The following is a 12,259-nucleotide window of genomic DNA, read 5'->3' on the forward strand; positions in this document are numbered from 1 at the left end:
ATAACTCTTTAAAGAGGTGGTCCATTTTGGGAAAAATCCATTAAAGTTAGAAGGGTCCTGTAATCTAGCAACAAGTGCTCAATTTCACTGCAGTGCCACCTCAGGAGAAATGAGGCAGTAAGCAATTAACGACTGAAATCAATTGGCTTGTGTAATAATTAGATCTACCGGCTTCTCCAGTGCAAAAAATTTTTTTTGCCGCTGCTTACTTGTCTGGCTCCTTGTCTGCCATACAGCCTCTAAAAATGGCTTGTTAATGCCCAGCAGTCCTTTTGTAACCATTCAGGCTTTTTTAGGTTTTGCAATGGCATTGTGTAAATGAACACATACTGGACATGATGCTTCAAGTTATGGAACACAAATATCTGGGAAACATTTAGACTTTAATTTAATTGACTTTTTCACTTTGGCAATATTGCCAGCTGGCAGAAGTCAATATCCCACAAGTGTTGCCTATCCTTGCTATGAAGCATCCATGGCCTCCCACACCCATCCCTTGTAACGTCTCCTAGTACAAACTGTTTCTCTCTCCTCGCCAACAATGAGCTGCTAAGCAGTTATCACTGTCTGAGCCTCCAAGCCACAATTACCAATATGAGCCAACGCACAAGTTGGAATACGTAAAGGCTTTATGATACATTCACAGCTGATCCCACAAGGCGCATCTTTTACACCATCAGAAGTCTATTGTTCTCATGTGATAATTATGTAACTATTGTTTTAATGATACATTTCTATAATTACCACTTAGTGCCCTTGAGAAGGAAAATACTTCCAAATATAGGGAAGATATTTTCTGAACTGCATCATTTTTAATTGTTCGGTATGGTTACAGATCCCAGAATTTATTCTGATTGCCAAATTTGGAGTCTGGTGGATTTTTTCTCCTAATATAGAGAAGCTGGCATCTGCTAAAGGGGTGGGGATTGGGGTTTTTACTTTCTTTGCATCAACACTGTAGAAATTTAGGTTGGACTTAATATACATCTGTCTTTTTTCAATCAACTGTAGCTGGAGATCCGACAACTTAAACTACAATGGAACCTGAGAAATAGCAGATCTTGTCCCATTCCTCAGTGGATAAATGGCTGGGCACGTGCTCATATGTAGGTTACAAAGTAGTATCCAGCACTCTTTCCGATAAGATATACCACAGATATATCTAAAAAAGCTTAAAAAACAGATAAACAAAACATATCTTAGGAAACATGCTAACGTGTTTTGAACCTAAATCAAGTAATCATTAGAGTTGAGCGACACGGGTCGGTCAAATTAAAAAATCGCTGACTTTAGCTAAAGTCGGGTTTCGCCGATCGAAACCCAACCATAGCGTGAGGTCGGCCATGAGGTTGCCGAGCCGAGCGCCAAAGTCGCGTTTCAAATAATGCTTTCAGAGCCTTTTCTCAGCCAATGATGGAGGACGCACACTGTGGGCAAAGCGATGACATGGGGAGCGGCCACCACCATCTTAGAGAAGGGCATTGAAGTGATTGGCTGGCTTTGTGTGGTGTCACAGTGGGTATAAAAGGCCGTGACCGCCATCTTACTTCTGCTGATCTTACAATAGGGAGAGGTGCTGCTGCTGATTCTGAATAGCGAGAGCGTTAGGCAGGGAAGAAGAAAAAAAAAATTGCTTCTGCTGATAGCGCTTTTCACTGTACAGTTAGCGTGTAGTGAAAGGGGAGGATTTTTGTTGTGTGCAGCAGCGCTGGTGGTGATTAGGCTGCCTTTTAAGGCTACCTGCTAGCTGCATTGCTGTGTGCACAATGCTGTTCAAACTGCTTTTTTCAAAGCACTCCAACATTTATTATTTTGTTCTGGTGAGTTACCGAGCATTCATTTTTTCACACACCGTATAGTGGTATACGCTCCTCACACACTACCGTGTACTGGCTGTTAACATGGACAAATAGAAGCTATCTGGGTGTGACTCTGGAAAAACAAGCCGAGGAGATTTTCCATTTTTCCAGGCCTACACCTTATAGAGCTGTCCGCTTTTCAAACAATTTTGTATATCTGCTGTTTGATAACGGTCAAAACTAGACAGAGACAGCGTGTGTCAGTCCGTATACAAATAGACGGAGATTGACAATTTTCCATACAGACACCATGTAGTGGTGTACGCTCCTCACACACTACCGTGTACCGCCTTGTATCATGGACAAAGAGTAGCTATCTGTGTGTGACTCTGGAAAAACAAGCCGAGGAGATTTTCCATTTTTCCAGACCTACACCTTAGAGAGCTGTCCGCTTTTCAAATAGTTACGTATATCTGCTGTTTGATAATGGTCAAAACTAGACAGAGACAGCGTGTGTCAGTCTGCATACAAATAGACGGAGATTGACAATTTTCCTTACAGACACTGTATAGCGGTGTACGCTCCTCACACACTACTGTGTACCACCTTGTGTCATGGACAAATTGAAGCTATCTGTGTGAGACTCTGGAAAAACAAGCCAAGGAGATTTTCCATTTTTCCAGACCTACACCTTAGAGAGCTGTCCGCTTTTTGAACAGTTTCATATATCTGCTGTTTGATTACGGTCAAAAATAGACAGAGACAGCGTGTGTCAGTCCATATAAAAATAGACGGAGATTGACAATTTTCCATACAGACACCATATAGAGCTGTACGATTCTCAAACAGTATTGTATATCTGCCGTTCGCATTACAGTCACATCTATATAGAGTCAGCGTTTGTGTGTGACACTCCATAAATACATATACGGAGATTGTTAGTTACACAAAAAACTAATACAGCTGTACACTTCTGATACAGTTCCGTATATCTGCTTGTTGGATTACGGTCAAATACATACTGTGAGAGCGTCTGTGACTAACAAAATATATACGTAGATTTAATTTTTTTAATACACCTTACACAGCTGGACGATCCTCATACAGTACCATCTCTCTGCTGGTATTTTTGGTGCATTTTCCAAAGCATGAGGAAGTATGGTGGAAGAGGCCGCGGCCGTGGGCAGGGGGGTGCAGCTGGTACAGATGGTGGTGGTGCATCGGCTGGTTCTGGCAAAAGCACAATAGAAGCTAAGGCAGGAGGTGTTGAGCCTGTGTCATCATCTGGCCCAAGAAGGCCTGTAAGGTTCCCTTTTCTTGGAGTAGGAAAACCGCTTTTAAAGTCGGAGCATCAGGAACAGGTTTTGGCGTACATTGCCGAAACAGCCACCAGCTCTATTGCCTCCTCTTCTGAACGTTCAAAACCTGCAAGCACGGAGTCGACAGTGCAGGGTTCTGGTCAGGAAAAACACCTTTCTTTGTGTCCTTCACCCCCACCAAAAGTTAAGGATGCGGCAGCCCACACTTAAGATTACTCTATGGAGCTCTTTTCACATACCATGCCTGAGTTATCCAGTCAAATCCTGAATTCCCAAGTCCAAGATGAATCTGACATGGAGTGCACTGATGCACAGCCACTGCTAGATGATTCTGCTGGTACATTCACCCACAGCACTACATTGCCCTCGCAGTCTACTGAGCCAGAATCTGACCCTGATGAAACTCAGGTGCCCCTTCCCACATACTATACCACCTTACACAGTGACACAGAGGAAGGTAAAGAGGAAGGTGCAGATGACTTTGAAGAGGAGGTGATGGATGACCCAGTTCTTGACCCGGATTGGCAACCATTGGGGAAGGAGGGTGGCGCTGGCAATAGTTCAGATAAGGAGAAGGATCCGCAGCAGGCATTGACATCGCAGCAGCAGTTATCTGGCAGGCCCGTAGCTGTCCAAAAATGTGGAACAAAAAGAGTTGCAGGACAGCTTGGCCAGACGGTCAACTTAGCACAGCGTGCAAGGCCAGAAAATGTATACCATAGTAGGAATAGTGCAGTGTGGCACTTCTTTGTCCAAAATCCTACTGATGAGGCAAAGGTTACCTGTAAGAAGTGCGGAAGGACCTTTAGCCAAGGTAAACAACTCAGATATTTGAATACCAGTTGCATGCTTAGACATTTAATCAACATGCACTTGCAAGCGTAGACGGACTACAAAACCTCAGGTAGCACATGTGCACCTGCTCCGACTGAAGGTAGCCAGCAACGCTCCATCGCTTCCCCCACTGTAAGACCACCGCCACTGTTAAGCACACCACCAGCACTAAATCTAGAGGTGTCATCGCAAGACCAAAGCAATACCATCACCAACCCCCTCTCTCCATCCGATTCCCCCATATGCAGCTCTCCAGTCCAGCTCACTCTACCAGACACTCTAAGTAGGACAAGAAAGTACTCATCCTCTCATCCGCGTACACTGTTTGAACGCATACATTGCCAAACTAATCTCATTAGAGATGATGCCCTACCGTTTGGTTGAAAGCGAAGCTTTCTGAGAGCTCATGGCCTACGTTGTCCAACGCTATGACCTACCCAGTCAGCACTTCTTTTCTCGAAAAACCATCCCTGCCCTACACTGGCATGTGAAAGACCGCATTGTCCATGCACTAAAACAGTCAGTGAGTGGAAAGGTGCACCTCACAACAGATGCATGTGGGTCGCCCTCCCAGGGCTGTGGGGTACTCGGTACCGGGCCGGTGTCAGCGGGATGTGTCACAGCGGCAGGGACCCGGTCCGTGGCTCTGGGCGCCCAAGTAATAGGGGAGATTGAATGGTGGAAATACAATAGATTAGATGAATAGTTCGTGACACCACCTGTGGTGTTCGGCAAGATAAGATGTTAAGATGTTAAGCCGACGCTGCATGCAGATCCTCTGGTACTGGTAGTGTGGTGCAGCAAAGATGTTGAAGCTACCCACAGGCGGAGCTGAAGTCCCAGGGCAGTGTAAAGGGGATGATAGCGGGGAGACGTGGACGGGGCAGAGATGTAGCGGTGTTGAGGGTGTTGGCGCCGGAATGAGTGGAGGACACCAGGGCTTGTAGTTCCAAAGCTTTACTCACAGTCTGTAGTACATACAGGTGCCTGCCTCTGTGCCGTGTCCTCCGGGTCAGGGACTCGGTTAACCTCCAGGCAAGATGGAATGCTCCCTTCCAACACTCCGCCAACATGTTCCTTTCTGAACGTCTCCTCTGTAGCGCCTTTGAATGAAGTACTCCCAGTACTGAGTTACACTGGAGGTCCTCCGGACAGATGTTCCCAAGAACTCTACTTGTACGGCTGACAGCTGTAGCCTGCTTCGGGAACTCCTTGCGCCTCAGTCCCAGCTCACTATCAATGTTGCTGTTGTGCCCCCAAGTCTTAGATGGGAGTAGTGCATTTACAGCCCACTACACCTCCGGTGTCTGCTGTAGGATCATTAGTATCCATACAACCTCGGGGATCGGGCCCCGGCCTTGCGCTTAGAACTTCTAGGCAGGGTTCTCCTCTAACCCACGTCCTCTGTTCCCTTTTTCTCCTCACGTTCCGTACTAGTCTCTCCTTCTTATGGAAAATCAGGTTTCTCTTCAATGTCTTTCTCTTTCTTTCCTTTTCCGTGCCAGCAGACCCAGATCACTGTGATCTGCTGCAGCACTTCCTTCCTCCGTCCCTCTCTCAGGGATCTTCTCTCCTCCACTCCCAACTCACACACTCTCCTGAAACTGAACTAACTAACTAACTTACTGAAATCCTAAACCTTCCCGCTCTTTTATGTATTCTACCCGCCTCCCAGTACATTTCGTGTTCCAAGCAGAGAGCCACCAAAGGTGCTCTGCTACACTCCAAGCAGGGAGCCGCAATGTGGCTTTGCTACACTACTTTGTGATGATGGATGCAGGTGTTGGAGCGTGGTCAGGAGCCTCCAACTTACCTGGATGGTGGGGTACCACACCTCAGGAGGAGGTGCAGTACCTCTGTGGCAACCGAACCCTCAGGGGCACCACACTCCCTCCCATTAAACACAGCACGTCCGCGGGCTGCAAGTTAAACAGAAACAAACAATCCTGGAACATACAAAAATGTTATAATGCTAAATAAACAATTCTTATCTAAACTTCCCAATGTAGGAAGCACGGTTTCTTGAACGTTGCAAATAGTTTTAACTAGCTATCTAAATTAAAAATTATGATACCTAATTTAAAGTGCTATGGAAGCAAACTCAATATCCAACATCAATTCACATTTTCTAGCAACACATCTACTTTCGGTTACTTTACACATTTTTCTACTTTCTTCCTTACAAGACAACCTCTGGTGTCTGGTTCATCACCTGTAACTTCAATGCTTTATTCACATTCAAGGCATATGTATATTTTATATATATATTTTTTTTTTTCAACACTTTTGGTATACTATTTACTATATTTCTTTTTCATTATAATGCTATAAAATATGTCATTAGTACTCTCAATACACACTATCACTTCCTAGTTCCTATTCAAGAATAACTTTAAACATTATCAATAAGTTCAAATGTAGACACTGGTCCGGCCAACATGTCTGGAAATGTCATTATGGTGAGGTAGTTCTTCTTTCACGAAGAGATTCCTATGTAAAACCAAGAAAGAGCACCTAAAGAGGTGCACACTATATATGAAAACAGTTCTGGACCATTCAGCGTTCATGATCTCTGCAGTTCAATATGAAAGCTGCCAATATAACTGGGCAACACTGGAAAAACAAAACTAGAACATGATGATCAAAAATAAAAAACAGGTACAAAAATAGAAAACAGAGGGCACTACGGTGCTAATACCCTCCTGGGTAACGAGAGTTATTTTACTGCAGGTTTCTAGTGGTGGCCCCCTCCTGGGGTTCTAGAAGCTGATTGCTGGGGCTGCTTCCAGGGGAGATGCTTTGGGTGTCTTGATGGGTTGGTGGATTCATTAGGAACCTTGGGAGTAGCTGCTACCTGAGGTACAACAAGGGTGGTGACTCTCGGTTGTGGGGCTGGTGCTGATGTAGCCTGGCTTGTGGGGACAGGTACAAACACTGTTTTTTCGATGACTGGAGTTGGAGGGGCAGCGCACTTCTTCTGCCTGTAGATCTCAATGAAATCCTCTGGGTTTCGTCTTATGTTCATTGCGTACCATCCTCTTAGCCCCTCATGCCGGGTGAAGGTGACATGTTCTCCCGGGTGCAGGTGTCTGGCAGGGTGTCCTTTCCTCAAGTGGGACTCCACGTCCCTCCGGTTAAAGAATAGGTCAGAGATTCAACTGGGGTCATGGATAAAGCCGAACCCCCTGTCGTGGTTCACATTTAGAACATGTCCCCAACCTGCTGAGTCCCAGGGACTGTAGTGACTGGCACGGACCTGCTCCTTCCGGTCCAAATCAGGGCCCAGCACCGCCAACCTCTGTTGCTCCCTCTCCCTCTGCTCGGCTGCCAGCTGGCGGATGGTTTCCTGACAAAAGGCCCATGTTTTATCTTCCTCTTCTTCCTCCAGGGACCTGCTCCTGCCCACCGTGGACCGTGGTACCACGGTTAGGGGTTCCGGTGTTTCCCCCCGGGGACTGACATTCCGGTCCCAAACTAAGTCCAGCACTGTCTGTCCGGCCGCGGTAGCCGGCGGGCACCCAGTGGCTTCCCCAACTGCAGGGGCAACGGGCCTACCTGGCACTTCCTGGCGGTGCAGTCTCTGCTCCGGTGCAGGCATGGTGGCAGTGGACGCCGCTCAGTGGGATACCGGGGACAGCGGTGGAGTAACTGACGGCTCCGGGTCTGCAGGGGTCTCCAGTGGGACCTGCGCGGCCGCGTCAGGTCCAGGTGGGAGCTCCTCTTCCTCAGACAACTCCTCCAGTGGTGGAGGCAGGGAGAGGATAATAGATGCTGCCGGTGGTTTGGTAGCGGTCACAGGCTCCACAGAGTCTGCCTGAGGAAGATCCGGGGTAGCAGTGTCGGGTACCGGTGTTGCGGGTACCGCAGGTTAGGCCCCTCTGGGGCGCGCTGCAGGTTTAAGGTCCATAGCGCCTCCTGCCTCAGTTGCAGACGGCGTGCCAGCTGGGCTATTTCATCCTCCAGCTGCTGGCGGTTCATCTCGGAAGCTAGGTTGGAGCCTTCAGCTATGGCGCCGAGGAGGTTTAGCTTTACCTCCCCGTGCTCCGCAGGCCTCCTTCCTTCTCCTTCCATTATGGCGTTCCCGCGTTCTTCTTCCTGTCTCGGCTCTTTTCCCGCCACTGGCTTCCACTCCTCCTTCTGGGGGCAGCGTCTTCTTCTGACTCCTCCATACCCAGCCAGTATACGAACCCCTTGGGGGGTGGGCCATGTTGCTGTCGCATAGTAATTCAGGCAGGGGAGGCCCAGGACAGTTCGCGGTCTTTTCTTAAGGCCTCCCATGTTATCACGCCCTTCTTCACCGCGCCAGCGGCCATTTTTAGCATTCATTTTGCAGTCTATTAAATTGGGTCTTCTGCACATTTTCAAAAACTGTTAAGTCCAATAAATCGTAGGCACACAGAACCCATTGGCATCGGGTCTCGTCATCCTGTTCGTGACGCCAAGTTTGGGTCGCCCCTCCCAGGGCTGTGGGGTACTCGTTACCGGGCCGGTGTCAGCGGGATGTGTCACAGTGGCAGGGACCCGGTCCGTGGCCCTGGGCACCCAAGTAATAGGGGAGATTGAATGGTGGAAATACAATAGATTAGATGACTAGTTCGTGATGCCACCTGTGGTGTTCGGCAATTAAGCTGTTAAGCCGACGTTGCATGCAGATCCTCTGGGACTGGTAGTGTGGTGCAGCAAAGATGTTGAAGCTCCCCACAGGCAGAGCTGTAGTCCCAGGGCAGTGTAAAGGGGATGATAGCGGGGAGACGTGGACGGGGCAGAGATGTAGCGGTGCTGAGGGTGTTGGCGCCGGAATGAGTGGAGGACACCAGGGCTTGTAGTTCCAAAGCTTTACTCACAGTCTGTAGTACATACAGGTGCCTGCCTCCGTGCCGTGTCCTCTGGGTCAGGGACTCGGTTAACCTCCAGGCAAGATGGAATGCTCCCTTCCAACACTCCGCCAACATGTTCCTTTCTGAACGTCTCCTCTGTAGCGCCTTTGAATGAAGTACTCCCAGTACTGAGTTACACTGGAGTTCCTCCAGACAGATGTTCCCAAGAACTCTACTTGCACGGCAGACAGCTGTAGCCTGCTTCGGGGACTCCTTGCGCCTAAGTCCCGGCTCACTATCAATGTCGCTGTTGTGCCCCCAAGTCTTAGATGGGAGTAGTGCATTTACAGCCCACTACTCCTCCGGTGTCTGCTGTAGGATCATTAGTATCCATACAACCTCAGGGAAAGGGGTCAGGGCCTTGCGCTTAGAACTTCTAGGCAGGGTTCTCCTCTAATCCACGTCCTCTGTTCCCTTTTTCTCCTCACTTTCCGTACTAGTCTCTCCTTCTTATGGAAAATCAGGTTTCTCTTCAATGTCTTACTCTTTCCTTTCCCGTGCCAGCAGACCCAGATCACTGTGATCTGCTGCAGCACTTACTTCCTCCGTCCCTCTCTCAGGGATCTTCTCTCCTCCACTCCCAACTCACACACTCTCCTGAACTGAACTAACTAACTGAAATCCTAAATCTTCCCACTCTTTTATGTATTCTAACTCCACCCACCTCACAACATGTTTCGTGTTCCAAGCAGGGAGCCACCAAAGGTGCTCTGCTACACTCCAAGCAGGGAGCCGCAATGTGGCTTTGCTACACTACTTTTTGATGATGGATGTAGGTGTTGGAGCGTGGTCAGGAGCCTCCAACTTACCTGGATGGTGGGGTACCACACCTCAGGAGGAGGTGCAGTACCTCTGTGGCAACCGAACCCTCAGGGGCGCCACACATGGACCAGTAGGCATGGCCAGGGCCGTTACGTGTCCATCACTGCGCACTGGGTTAATGTGGTGGATGCAGGCTCCACAGGGGACAGCAAGGGTGGAACAGTGCTGAATAGCCCACGGTATAGGCAACAGTTGGCTGTAGGCTTTCGACCCTCCTCCTCCTCCATCAGCGAAAGCTCGTCCACAGAGTGCAGTCGCACGAGCACTCCATCCGCAGCTGGCAGTGTTGCACACGAGGTGTCCCACTATCGAACAGCTAGTGGTAAGCATCAGCAGGCTGTGTTACAGATGATGTCTTTGGGCGACAACAGACACACCGCGGAGGTACTGGCTGACTACTTGCAGCGACAATCTGAGTCATGGCTGGGCAGTCTACATCTTGAGACAGGCAAGGTAGTCAGTGATAACGGCCGTAATTTTGTGGCAGCCATAGCCCGTGCAAAACTCACACACATACCTTGCCTAGCTCCCACTTTGAACCTGGTGGTGCAGTGCTTCCTTAATAATTATCTGGAGTTAACATTCCTGCTACATAAGGTGTGAAGTCTGTGCTCGCACATCCGTCACTCAAACGTCCACTCCACTCGTATGCAGAAGCTGCAGCGATTGCTCCACCTCCCCAAGCACCGCCTAATCATAGACGTTGCAACAAGGTGGAACTTCACCCTGCACATGGTTGAGAGGCTGTGCGAACAGAGGCAGGCTGTAATGCATTTGTGGGAGGATACACGGGCAGGCAGTTTGAGGGAAGACATGGAATTGTCTGGTATGCAGTGGTCAAAGCTGAAAGACCTCTGTAAAGTCCTTCAGTATTTTGAGGAATGCACATGGCTGGTAAGCGCAGACGACGCCATCATAAGCATGAGCATCCCACTTATACGCTTGCTCATGCAAAGTTTGACGCACATTAAGGATCAGGCGTCTGCAGCGGAGGAGGAGGAGGGAAGCCTTGATGACAGTCAGCCATTGTCTGGTCAGGGAACTGTCCTGGACGAGGTGGAGGAAGAAGAGGAAGAGGAGGAGGATGAGGGGGATGATTATTTTGGGCAGGAAGATTCTTCTCAGGGGGCAAGAGAAAATGTTGGCGTTCCAAGGTCAGGTACAGTGTTTGTGCGTGACTGTAGGGATGTGGATATGCCACAAGGTGCTCTTCCACCCAGCAGTGGCAGTGCATCATTGACACCTGGAACATTGGCCCACATGTGCGATTATGCCTTGCGGATCCTAAAAAGGGACCCCCCATTGCCAAAATGATGAGGGATGTTGACTACTGGCTGGCCAGCATCCTCGATCCACACTACAAAGGCAAATTAAACAACATCATGCCACAGGAGAACCTAGAGATAATATTGGCTAACAAACAAGCAACTCTGGTAAACCGTTTGTTTGAGGCTTTCCCAGCACACAGCAGCGGTGCTGGTTCTCCCACAAGCCGTAGTGGGCACAATGGAAGAGGTGTTCGTGGTGCACACAGCCGAAGTGGCGTTGGAGACAGGGGTTTAATGACCATGTTGTGGAATGATTTGACATGTACCGCTCACACGACTGCTAATACTGCATCGATTAAAAGTGACAGGAGTCAGCAGTTGTCAACTATGATTACAAACTACTTCTCCCGTATCGATGTTCTCCCTCACAGGTCATTCCCCTTTGACTATTGGGCCTCTAAACTGGACACCTGGCCTGAATTGGCACAATATGCCTTACAGGAGCTCTCTTGCCCTGCTGCTAGTGTGTTATCTGAAAAAGTCTTCAGTGCTGCTGGATCAATCCTGACAGAACCAAAATGTTGATGATCTAACCTTCATTAAAATGAACCATGCATGGGTTTCAAAGGATTTTGTCCCACCTTCCCCAGATGACAAATAGTTTGCCAGAAAACTGCCTCGCTTTTGTCTTCCTCTTCCTCGAACTTGCCCAATTCCGCCCTTTGCAGCAGCTGAATGTCCAGCCAACGCATCAACATATGCCATTTTTTAAACCTCCCTAACTGGGCTTCCCATCCCCCCAAGGGCTTAGGTCAACACCTGGCGCACCTGGGCAAGTGCCGTTGTTCTGAACAGGTGGATGGGCCCACTGATAGCCCACGGCAATGGCACAGGGCCCCTCATAGTACAATACAGTGTCTCTGATGGTGGGCGGCCCACTCGCCGTCAGACACACAACCAGCGTACTATGAGGGGCCCTGTACCAGTACAGTCGACCACGAGTGTGCCCACCCCGCTTGGTCATGGCCACAGCACTTGCAAGTTGCAATACTTATCTCTCCCTGCTCCACCGGTGTGTAGTCTGGGCAGTTAAATCCTTCACAGGGAAGGCCACTAGAAATTTGGTGTATTGATTGATGATGGTTAAGATGCAGCTATGGCCTGTCCTGCTGGCCTCTACCTTCAGATGGTCAATGGCTACCATTTGTAATGGACGTCAACTTACAAGCGGATGCAGTGGTGCTTTATGATCACCTTTCACAGTTGTGATAGTCACAGACGTGTGACGTTCCTGCCACCATTTTTCAATGTCTCCTCTCATGCCAATCCAAAAGAATCGC

The sequence above is a fragment of the Dendrobates tinctorius genome, unplaced genomic scaffold (assembly GCF_039654945.1).
Source record: "Dendrobates tinctorius isolate UK_male_01 unplaced genomic scaffold, ASM3965494v1 ptg000032l, whole genome shotgun sequence".
Classification (NCBI taxonomy): Eukaryota; Metazoa; Chordata; class Amphibia; order Anura; family Dendrobatidae; genus Dendrobates; species Dendrobates tinctorius.